The 12,192-nt window shown below is 43.1% G+C and overlaps 1 long non-coding RNA gene across 1 annotated transcript in view; it reads left to right on the top strand.

Moving 5' to 3' along the window:
* The first annotated feature begins 10,686 nt into the window (after window positions 1–10,686).
* The window catches only part of LOC138990928 (uncharacterized), a 51,392-nt gene continuing 49,886 nt past the window's right edge, over window positions 10,687–12,192 (top strand). The window contains exon 1 of the long non-coding RNA XR_011466961.1: window positions 10,687–10,857. This is a non-coding gene — a long non-coding RNA (uncharacterized lncRNA). The remainder of the gene's footprint in view (window positions 10,858–12,192) is intronic.

The raw sequence follows: 12,192 nt of genomic DNA, 5'->3' as shown, positions 1-12,192 counted from the left end.
CAAAGCAAGGAGCATGGCTTCTCCCAGACTCTCCATCTGTCTCTCTCTCCTTCTGTTGTCACATTTTTCTCTCCCTTCCTCCTTCCTCCCTCTTATAAAGTGATCTGTGATAACAGTGGGCGGGGGGTCTGCATATTCATAATCCAGGGTAGTCTCTTCATCTCAGGATCCTTAATCTCATCTGCAAAAATCCCTGTTACTGTATAAAGTACATGCAGGTTCTGGGGGTTAGGACCTGGGGAACCATTTGGGAGACCAGTTTTCAGCCTGCCCCACGTGGTATATGTGAACCATTGTTGGGTATCCAAAATGAGTTTTGGTGGTATAGTGAACATTTTAACATTTAAGTGTTGGTTCTGTATACTATTTAAAGATGGAAAAAAAGACTTCACTAGGTGGAACTATGAGGGACGTTGAAAGGAGAATCGAGAATGAGTAGGGAAACAGGCAGGCTTCCCGCGCCCTCCGGCCATGGGTCCCAGAAGGGGCAGCTTGGTGCTGACAAGGCCTTGGCAGTAAGAACAGGCTGTAGGGACATCTCCTGTGTGAGCCTGTGAGTGGCTGGCTTTTAGAGGTGAGGAAATGTGATGGTTTGCTGGGGTAGACCATGGCATTAGAGGATAAGACAGCAGAAAGTCAGTCTTGCTGTACATGTTTCTCTTACCGAACTGGTGAGAGAAGGGGGCGCTTACAGTGCTGTTGCTCCTGTTATTTCCTGTTGACACTGAGCACTGCAGAGCAGAGGTGGGGCTCTGAGTACTAGTCCCCTCATCATTCACACCAGTGGTCCCCAACCTTTTTGGCACCAGGGATAGGTTTTGTGGAAGACAGTTTTTCCACAGACTGGTGGAGAGGGGGAGAGTTTTGGGATTATTCAAATGCATTACTTATTGTGTACTTTATTGTTCTTACATTGTGATATCATTATACAACTCACCATCACTCGCACTCACTGATAGGGTTTTGATACAAGCGTGTAAGCAGCTGGTTTATGGTGGTCCCTGTGAGTCAAGCCTCTCTGGAAATGATGATCTGTATTTGCAGCTGCTCCCCAGCACTAGCATCCCTGCCTCAGCTGCTCCTCAGACGATCAGGCGTTACATTCTCATTAGATCTGATGGGAGGCAGAGCTCAGTGGTAACAGCTCTGGGGAGCAGCTGCAAACACAGACAAAGCTTCAGCTTCCTCACTGGATGCTGGTCATTTCCTGCTGGACCGTCCAGCTGGGAGCCCCGATTTACACCACTCAGGAAAGGAATGATATAGATATAGATATAGATATAGATATTTTTTTTTTTCTGCTTGGTCTGCAGGATCTTAGTTCCCTGATCAGGGGTTGAACCCGTGTTGAACTCAGTGAAGGCACTGAGCCCTAACCACTGGACAGCCAGGGAATTCCCGGAAACTGTTTCTTATTCAGCATTCCATTCTCTCCACAGCACCTGCTTCAGCACCTAACTGTGTAATTGTTCAAACACTGCTGAGTTCTTCTTTTTGGTTGTAAACCAACATATAGAAAAGAGATGGTTCATAGGCAGTGTCTTCACACAGTCTACCTTGTAGGTCCAGATGCTCTTCAAGTGCCCCTTAGTATTACCTCCTTCCCTTGATTTCTTGTGGTTTCTGCAGAATCGTCAGAACTGGACTGGATGGCAGCATCCCATTCAAAGTATAGCTTTGCCCATTTTACTGGCGATAGCTAGGGCTAAAGAAATGGGGGTGGGGAGGGTCAGGAGAGAGGGAGCAAATCCCATGAAAGCTTAATCAGCTCCTACTCTTAACTTCCTGTCCGATACCTTGGCTTTCCTAGGCCCGAGCTTAGTGGTACCATGTTTCTGGCATTAGACTCCCATATTTCCCCACACCTAAATGAGAGAGGCTGGGCTTCCCCGGTGGCTCGGCAGTAAAGAGTTCACCTGCCAACGCGGGAGACGTGGGGTTGATCCCTGGGTCGGGAAGGTCCCTGGAGTAGGAAATGGCAACCCGCTTCAGTACTCTTGCCTGGAGAATCCCACGGACAGAGGAGCCTGGCAGGCTATAGTCCGTGGAGTCACAGAGTGTCCCAGGACTCAGTGACTATACAACAGCAACAAATGAGGAGGGCTAGGTTAGCTGCTAGTTTCCAGCCTTTTCCGGGGACACATGGGAGAAGCAGAGAGAGATTCAGACTATTTCATGAGCCTGTTGTTACTGGAGGGACCTTGGCTGGATCTCCTTTTGGGGGGCGAAATTCACAAAAGGAAGAGAAGCTTGTTCAACAAAGCCTGAGAATTTGCCAGCGTTGCACGACTACTACTGAAAGCCTGGCGGTGTCCACGAACAATCATACAGAAGCCTAATGAAGTTACTAGGGTGCTTGAGCACTCGGGCACACTTGTTTCCCTCGCTTGTTAGTGGACAGGAACACATTTTGACCAGGAAGATGTCTGCATTGCGGTTTTCTTTCGTTTCTTCCCTATTGAGTAAGAGAGGATACCTATAATAGAAAACACAAGACGTGTGGTATAAGACACAGGACATTCAGGATTTGATAGTGAACTGGGGGTTATACAACGTGCGTAGCAAACCATCCTGGGTTTAGTGGGTTAAAACAACAATCATGATTGATTTGGCTAATGAACCTGCAGTTTGGCCAGGACCGTCTCTGCTCCAGGTGGCATCAGTTGGTACTGCTTGAAGGCTGGGGGTGACTCAGTGGTTGGTTGCTGGAATCATCTGATGTTTCACTCACTGTCTGGCATTTGATGCTACCAGTCAGCTGGGGGCCCAGTGGGGTTTTCAGCCACAGCACTTATTTGTGGGCTTTCTCTGCAGTTTCTTACTTTCTTCCCAGCATGGTGGCTGGGTTCCAAGAGCAAGTGTCCCAGAAGGGTCCGCTGGGGGTGTGTCTCTTTTATGATCCAACCTAGAAAGTCACAAAACATCACTTCTGCTTTAGTTACAAGTCCATCCAGGTTGGAGGGAAAGACGGACCCCATTTCTGGAGGGGAAAAGTGTCAACATTATCATGTGAGGAGAACATGTGGGAAGGGATGTGACGTCAAGGTCATTTTTGGAAAATACAATCTGTCACAAGGACTAAGAGGTAGGAACTCAGGCCCTTTGGATCAGACAGGCTCAGAAACCTCTGGAAACAGAAGTCAAATCTCACAAGGCAAATATGTTTCCGCCCTTATGAAGTCACTACCACCACCACCAGGACCGCTACCTGTGTTTACTATAACTGTGTGTGAGGAAGGGATATATTCGGAGGAGGCTTGGGGAATCTTTGTAATTTGGGAGCTTACTAAATCTCTGGTAGGTGTATGCCCTGATTCCATGGTGGCATATGGGCAAGGGGCACATAAAATCCTCCTGAAACCCAACCTATCAATGGCTGCCCTGTTCATTTCAATCACTCCCTAGACACTGGGATTTGTCATGTCATGTTAGTTATCTATTGCTGCATAAAAAATAGCCCCCAAATAGAGTAGCCTAAAACAAAAGTCATTTACTATCTCACAAAGCTTCTGAAGGTTGGGAGTCTGGGAGCAGCTTAGCTGGGTGGTTCTGGCTCATTGTTTTAGGAGGTTGTAGTCCTCTGAAGGCCTGCCTGGGGCTGGAGGATCTGGACCAAAGATGGCTCACTTACACGGCTGTTGGCCAAACACATCGATTCCTCCCTGGCTCTTCATAGGAGGCTGTGGTTCCTTGCCATGTGGACGTCTCCATGGGGCTTCCTGATTGTCCTCAGTACGCAGGAGGTCCTCTTAGAGTGAGTAACGTGAGTGTGAGGCTGCAATATCTTTTATGACCCAGCCTCAGAAGTCATTTGTCATCACTTCTGCCACATTCTTTTTGCTAGAAATAAGTTAAGTACACTCCGACACTCAAAGAGAGTGGGATTAAGCCCCACCTTGTAAAGAGAGATATATCAAAGAATTTGTAGATGTATTTTAAAACCAGCACAGCCTATGTGAAGGCAAACTGCAGACCTTTTCGTCATGGCAGTTTTCTGGAGAGATGAACAGATTCTAATATTATGATGTAAATGATTATAAAATGGGGTTTCTCAGGTGGCTCAGCAGTAAAGAATCCACTGGCCAATGCAGGAGAGGCAGGAAGCACGGGTTCTGTCCCTGTGTCAGGAAGATCCCCTGGAGGAGGAAATGGCAACCCACTCCAATATTCTTGCCTGGAAAATTCCATGAACAGAGGAGCCTGGTGGGGCTATAGTCCATGGGGTTGCAATGAAATGATTATAAAATAGAATGAAAATAAGGTGGTATCGGTGCAGGAATATACAGACTGATTTATGGAGCAAAGTAAACAGCCAAGAACATAACATAAATGTGCCTTTACTGTGTGATAAAGATGACAGCTCAATTCAACGGATAAAGGAAACATGGTTTGAAAATTACACTAAAAAAAAAAAAAGAAAAGAAAAGAAAATTACACTAAAGCAAGTGGTTACTTATTTTGGGAGGAAAGTTAACCCTGTAGCACAGCATAAACCAGAATAAACACGCAGCACATAGCAGAATGATAGATCAGTTCCCTGTGAAATTTTAAACAGAAGCAGCAAGAACAAAAATGAATGAATATTTGTATGATTTCAGGATAAAATGTCAGGATGTCTTTACTGTAAAAATGGAAAAATTTCAAAATTTAAACACAGAATTCCATAATAATAAACATATCATACATTTGTATATATATAATCATTAACAAAATTTTAAAATATTTTTCACACATATGAGAAAGTGTTGACTTAAAATACCAAGACAAAAATAAATCTTAAAGTTCTTTAAGCATCTTAAAAAAACTCACACAAATTTAAATGGCTGTAAATATATAAAAAGATGAATTAATAAGCAAATGGAAACCAGATAAATAGTTGCTGCTGTAAAACCATCAAGTTGACAAATAATAAGAGAGAAAGAAAGAAAAAAAGGAGAAGGAAAGAGAAGGAAGTAGGAAAGAAGAGAGGGAAGGAAAGACAGAGGGAAGGAAGGAAAGAAACCAGCCCAGGGTTGATCATAAAATTATAAGATCAGTACCTTTGTGGAACAACAGACTGTTTCCAAGTTGGGAAAAGGGTACATCAAGGCTGTATATTGTCACCCTACTTATTTAACTTATATGCAGACTGCATCATGAGAAATGCTGAACTGGATGAAGCACAAGCTGGAATCAAGATTGCCGGGAGAAATATCAATAACCTCAGATATGCAGATGATACCAACCTTATGGCAGAAAGTAAAGAGGAACTAAAGAGCCTCTTAATGAAAGTGAAAGAGGAGAGTGAAAAAGTTGGCTTAAACATCAACATTCAGAAAACTAAAATTATGGCATCCGGTCCCATCACTTCATGGCAAATAGATGGGGAAACAATGGAAACAGTGTCAGACTTTTTTTTGGGGGGCTCCAAAATCACTGCAGATGGTGATTGCAGCCATGAAATTAAAAGACGCTTGCTCCTTGGAAGAAAAGTTATGAAAAACCTAGACAGCATGTTAAAAACCAGAGACATTACTTTGCTAACAAAGGTCCATCTAGTCAAGGCTATGGTTTTTCCAGTAGTCATGTACGGAGGTGAGAGTTGGACTATAAAGAAAGCTGAGTGCCAAAGAATTGATGCTTTTGAACTGTGGTGTTGGAGAAGACTCTTGAGAGTCCCTTGGACTGCAAGGAGATCCAACCAGTCCATCCTAAAGGAAATCAGTCCTGAATATTCATCGGAAGGACTGATGCTGAAGCTGAAACTCCAATATTTTGGCCACCTGATGTGAAGAACTGACTCATTTGAAAAGACCCTGATGCTGGGAAAGATTGAAGGCATGAGAAGGGGACGACAGAGGATAAGATGGTTGGATGGCATCACCGACTCAATGGACATGAGTTTGCGTAAACTCTGAGAGTTGGTGATGGACAGGAAGGCCTGGCACATTGCAATCCATGGGGTCGCAAAGAGTCAGACACAACTGGGCGACTGAACTGAACCTTTGTGAATGGGGCTTTGCTCATGGCTCAGTGGTAAGGAATCCACCTGCCAATGCAGGAGACGCGGGTTTGATCCTGGGTGGGGAAGATGCCCTGGAGGAGGACATGGCAGCCCACTCCAGTGCTCTTGCTTGGAGAATCCCATGGACAGAGGAGCCTGGTGGGCTACAGTCCATGGGATCCCAAAGAGTCGGACACTGACTGACCGAGCACACACCTTTGTGCATCATCTGTGGGAGTACAAATTAGTGGTCTTTCTAGAATGCAATTTGGCAGTGTGTAAGTAGGGGGTTAAAATATTTTAACTTTAAGGAAGTAATCAGGTTCATAGACAGTGACTGATATACAAGGCTTTTTATCACAGTGATACTTAGAACAGTGAAGCATTGGTAGCCATCTATTTTTTTTTTTTTAAGTCACATGGGCTTAGTTGCTCCGAAGCATGTAAGACCATCCGGGATCAGGGATCTCACCAGTGTCTCCAGCACTGGCAGGCAGATTCTTTACCACTGAGCTACGGGAAGCCCTGGTAAGCATCTAAATGCCAGTAAAAATAAATGGATATGTTACGACAGTCATGTTTTTGAAGGCTACTCGAGTGTGGCAGATGTTTGTGCTACAAGTTAGAGAATGAAGCAGGATATCAAAGCTCCTTGTTATATGATATACCTAATGTATAAAGAACCCAAATGTTATCTGAGGTTTAATTGGTGAAGTTAGAAGGACTTCCCGGTGATCCAGTGGTTAAGACTTTGTGCTCCCAGTGCAAGGGGCATGGCTTGATCCTTGGTCGGATAACTAAGGTCCTGGAGGCCCCAGGGAAGGGGAAAAGGTAGACCAGTAACATCACAGCCCGGCAAGAGCAGAGAGGCAGACGGTCTCCCTCCAGCTCTGCCAAACAACCGTCGTCAGTTCACCCCTTCTTGAAATTTCCCTTTCGTATTGAGAAGAAAATGGATGAAGATATTGTTTCTAATTTTAAAGCATCACCTATTACACTTTTTTCAATGACATATCAGATATTAATGTATTATACTTTTACAACTTCTCAAGACTGACTGACCTGGAAATAAACATTTACCGAAACTCAGCCAATAGAAGAGCTTATGAGTGGAAATTTGAAGAATCCCTAGTGCTCTTAGAGCGACTCTCAGGTAGTCCACAGATAGTTATTGAATACCCAGTATATGCGAATCTCTGAATAGCATTGTGGAGAGATTACAAAGAAATAGCAACATTCTTTGCCATCACTTGATCATTAATTCAATAAATATATATTGAGTGTTTAGTTAGGCACTATTTTTGACTTCCCTGGTGGCTCAGCTGGTAAAGAATCTGCCTGCAATGCAGGAGAGCTAGGTTCAATCCCTGGGTTGGGAAGATCCCCTGGAGGAGGGGAAGGCTACCCACTCCAGTATTCTTGCCTGGAAAATCCCATGGACAGAGGAGTCATGGGGTTGCAGAGTCAGACACGACTGAGCGACTTCACATTCACTTACACTTCAAGGTTCATGGATGGAAAATATTCCTCTTATAAGCCTGAAAGTGAAAGTGTGCCTCAATTGTGCCCAACTGTTTGTGACCCCATGGACTGTAGCCTACCAGGCTCCTCCGTCCATGGGATTTTCCAGGCAAGAGTACCAGAGTGGGGTGCCATTTCCTTCTCCAGGGGATCCTCCTTGTGTCTTATAAGCCTGCTGCTGCTGCTGCTAAGTCACTGCAGTCATGTCCGACTCTGTGCGACCCCATAGACAGCAGCCCACCAGGCTCCCCAGTCCCTGGGACTCTCCAGGCAAGAACACTGAAGTGGGTTGCCATTTCCTTCTCCAATGCATGAAAGTGAAAATTGAAAGTGAAGTCGCTCAGTTGTGTCCGACTCTTATCGACCCCATGGACTGCAGCCTACCAGCCTCCTCCATCCATGGGATTTTGCCTGGTACAGCTTAATTCCTTTGGGTTTAGAAAACATGGCCACTAAAAACGTGCCCATCTTATTAGCACTCCTTAGTTTGTCTTTAAATCTTTCAGCGCTCAAAGCTCCCACTGCTTTCCCACATAAGGAAAATATCCACTGTCTCCATCTCCCTGCATCTCTGCGTGAAGGAGATCAGGCTGGTGTGCACTGCCCATCGGGGCGCTCACTGCCCTGGGCAGCACCACCGAAAAGGGAATGAACGTTGAAGATGCATTTCTCTAGACCAGCGCTCCCCCGCTACTGGCACCAGGGCAGGTTTCCTGGAATGGATTTTCCCCGACCGGGTACAGGGGAGGGGATGGTGTGGGGACGATTGAAGCACATCACATTTATTGGGCACTTTATTTCTATTAGCACATCAGCTCCACCTCCCATCATCAGGCATTCGCTCCTGGACTTTGAGGACTTCTGCTCTAGACTGTTGGCAGTGTGCTGGGCTAGAACAGACTCTCAAAGGGAAACGAGAATTTAAAACAGCAAGCGTCTTGCTTCTGATGTTCTGTAGCTGCTGTCACGCACATGAACGTTCCTCCCACCCAGCAGTCACCACGTAACAGGCCGCCCAAATGCTCGTGTGTTTTGTTCATTACTACTTGGACCTGCGTCAGAGTCACCCTCGTGGGAAGGACGTTTAGGTTTTTATGAAGGGGCAAGATTTGAAGGGTCTTGTAAAGACTCTCTTCCCTAAAATTATTTTTTTTCCCTGATAAAAAAGAAAATTCACCCAGCTAAAATAAAAATGTGAGCTAAGATGTATGGGAGTAGGTGTGTAAATTAAGAGGGCCAGGTAAATGCTTTTGTATCTGTCAATAGCACCTTATCTGATTTTATTTGCCAGAATGAATTTAGCTGCTTTTTCAGGCCCTACAAAGGGCATTTGGGAGGAGAGGGTGACATTCACTGGATGTAAACCTTGGCCTTCCCTTGTGGTTCAGATGGTAAAGAATCTGCCTGCAGTGCGGGAGACCTGGCTTCGGTCCCTGGGTTGGGAAGATCCCCTGGAGAAGTGAACAGCTGCCCACTCCAGTATTCTGGCTTGGAGAATTCCATGGACTGTTCAGTCCATGGGGTCCCAAAGAGCCGGACACGGCTGAGCGACTTTCATTTCACAAACCTTGGGGCATGACTAAATGTCTTCCAGCAACTCGGACAATTTGTTAAATCCCACTTTATACTTTGTCAATGTATTTACGTTCAGATAGCTTATTTAAATATTGTTAAAATGTTCAGCAGGTAGGAGGTTAGCTATTAATACCTCCATCTTGGGGCTGGGAGACAAAAAGTGTAATTAACTTGACTCATTATCTTTCAGGGATTTACAACATTTAGATCTCCTTGTAGGTAGCAAAGATGACATACATCTTGGCTTGATTCTTGTCCCAAAACCATGAACCATCTGTGATCTTGTCACTGAAAACAGTCAAGGAACTCAGGACAAACCAGTGAATGATTTTTCCCAGGTCATAAAAGATCTATCTTTTATACACAGAAGAATGACCTTAATGACATTTAAAACTAGAGGAAAAGATAAAAAGAGTTTCATCCAAAATTTTAAGCTAATTCTTTGAATCTACAAGGTGTCTGTGGTTGGGCTACTGTAAAAATACTACTGATTCGAATAAAATTTACACGAGTGAGACTTGGCTGAGCCTATAAGCGGTTCATGTATCTGCAGACTCAAAGCTGTGGTTATAGGCACCACAGGGGCCAACCTCTGGTTCTTTAAAACACAGTCATACTGATTGGTCCACAAAATTGGCAGTAAAGTCTGGTAGGGTTAAAAGCTATTTAGAAGAATGTAATGAGTACTCTACAACCAACCTGTCTTGATAGATCTAACTCACTCTGAGTAGCACATGCCCAGGAAAATATTTTAAAAGAAAAAAAGGCTATTTGTATGAAGATATTTCTAGTGATTGTATGCATTTGAATTAAAAAAAAACTCAGTAATTGGAAACTGAATAAGTATATTTTTATGTATTATGATTGCTATCATAGATTGTTATATAGCCATTAAGTCATATTGATATATGTACAACCACATGGAAAAATGTTTAAATGAGACTCAAAGTGTTAAAACACAAATTATTGTGTTTACTGATTGAACTTGTATAAAAATTTCTCTACATTAGAAAGAATCAGAAGAAAACACTATAATTAGAGTTTAAGAGGTTTTTTTTTTGTATAAAATACTGATGTGTGCAATAAAAAGTAAAAGACTAAGTGATAAAATGAAAAAACAAAACCTTGAGTCTGGATTCAAGAAGACCTTTGCTTAGTTACACAGTTTTTTTGCCAGCTGTGTAACTATGACAACCTTATCTATGTGCATTTCAGTTTCATCTTCAAAGTACAAGTAATTAGCATCTACCCTACACAATTGTTGTAAAGGTTAAATGACGGAATGGTTTACACGGGGCCTGGTGTTGTCACGACAGGCTAGGTATTATCATAATTGATTTATCAAAAGCTGTACTAGTGGCCCTGTGTGAGTTTTATCAGACAGCACGAGTTATTCTGATGTAATATTGTATAAGAACCCCATGATCATTTTTTCCTGCTTTCATTTCTTTCTGTACAATAATATGCCTTCCTGCATCTGATTATCTGCCCAGGACAAGGTAGAAGTACATTGGTGTGGCATTGTTATTACTCCAAGTTGAACCAGTACAACCCAGTCTCATGGAGAAATCCCTGACCATAAAAATATTCCTAACTCTGTGAGAAATTGCCAGTGTATCTTTACCTTCCTGGGTTTTAATGACTGTAATTGATGACTAAGACTGTATATATATATATTTTCTCTCATTTCAGGTTCTCCAAGAAGGAGGGTGTCATGGCTCTTGAATCTTGTGCCTACCAGTGCATGTAGCAACTAGTACCAGAATGTAGGAGGCGATGTAAGAATGAATTCATGAATGAATAAATCAGTGATTTCTTACTTTTATGTGCTGGGAAAGAGAGAGAATATATAGCATAGTCTGGGAGATTTTGAGGTTCTTGTAAAGACTAGTTCAATGTAGGGTCTTATTTTGATCTTTATAAGAAACAAAAAATAGTAGGGAACTTCTCTAGACCATCCTGAATCTTGGGGCCAGAGCCAAAAGAATTTCTACTTGATACTTTAGGACCACACAGATTCGTGTTACATAATGGGGTCTTAAGGAGTTCACCTGTCTACCGAGAAATGATCATTACGTTCTTGTGACTAGATGCATAACCTCTCACTTCTCTTCATTGTGAAGTTATCCGATACTTTTCTACTCTGAACCCAAACAGGAAATTGCTCAATTGATTCCCTGCGTCTGTCTTCATTTGCACTAAATTGGGAAAACAAGGCCCCGTGAGGAATGGCACGGCATGAATAAGTCTGATTATCTGGATAGAAAGTCAAAACAAAACAAACATAAAAAAAGAAAGTCAAGACTTAGATCAAAATTCTATGATGCTGCCAGCCTTCCAGATTTTTGCAGATGTTACAAAAACCAAAGACAGATCATCTTTATTAACCTAAGGAATAATTAGGATCATTTCGTTGTCGTGAAGAACTCTAAATGGCATAATCTGTATCTTTACTATAGTCTGTATCTTCATAGTTGGATCTTAAACACAGAGATAAAGAATCTGACACTCTAAAAGGCAGCTAAGAGAGATACTGGGTTTGGCTGACAACTTACCTTCCCATAGAAGAATAAACCTGTCTTCTAAGCCAAGTATAATGCTAAAGATTTCTCACTGTCCCTAAACCTTTACAGCTCCTGCAGGGATTGACACTAATCTCGTGGAGTCCCTAGATCCCTGCCCAGAAGCAAGGGCCAGGTTGTGGCATACACCTCAAAGCTCAGACTTGCCTGCAGGAATCTCTGTTAAGTCAAAGTTCTTCTTCAGCAGTTTGGCATCTCGTTCTGTTTTATTTAGAGTGAGGTATTCCCAAAGAAAGGCAATGCCAAAGAATGCTCAAACTACCGCACAATTGCACTCATCTCACACGCTAGTAAAGTAATGCTCAAAATTCTCCAAGCCAGGCTTTAGCAATATGTGAACTGTGAACTTCCTGATGTTCAAGCTGGTTTTAGAAAAGGCAGAGGAACCAGAGATCAAATTGCCAACATCCACTGGATCATCGAAAAAGCAAGAGAGTTCCAGAAAAACATCTATTTCTGCTTTATTGACTATGCCAAAGCCTTTGACTGTGTGGATCACAATAAACTGTGGAAAATTCTGAAAGAGATGGG

This window comes from Bos mutus, chromosome 15, assembly GCF_027580195.1.
Source record: "Bos mutus isolate GX-2022 chromosome 15, NWIPB_WYAK_1.1, whole genome shotgun sequence".
Classification (NCBI taxonomy): domain Eukaryota; kingdom Metazoa; phylum Chordata; class Mammalia; order Artiodactyla; family Bovidae; genus Bos; species Bos mutus.
This window is presented reverse-complemented; position numbering and strand designations above follow the sequence as displayed.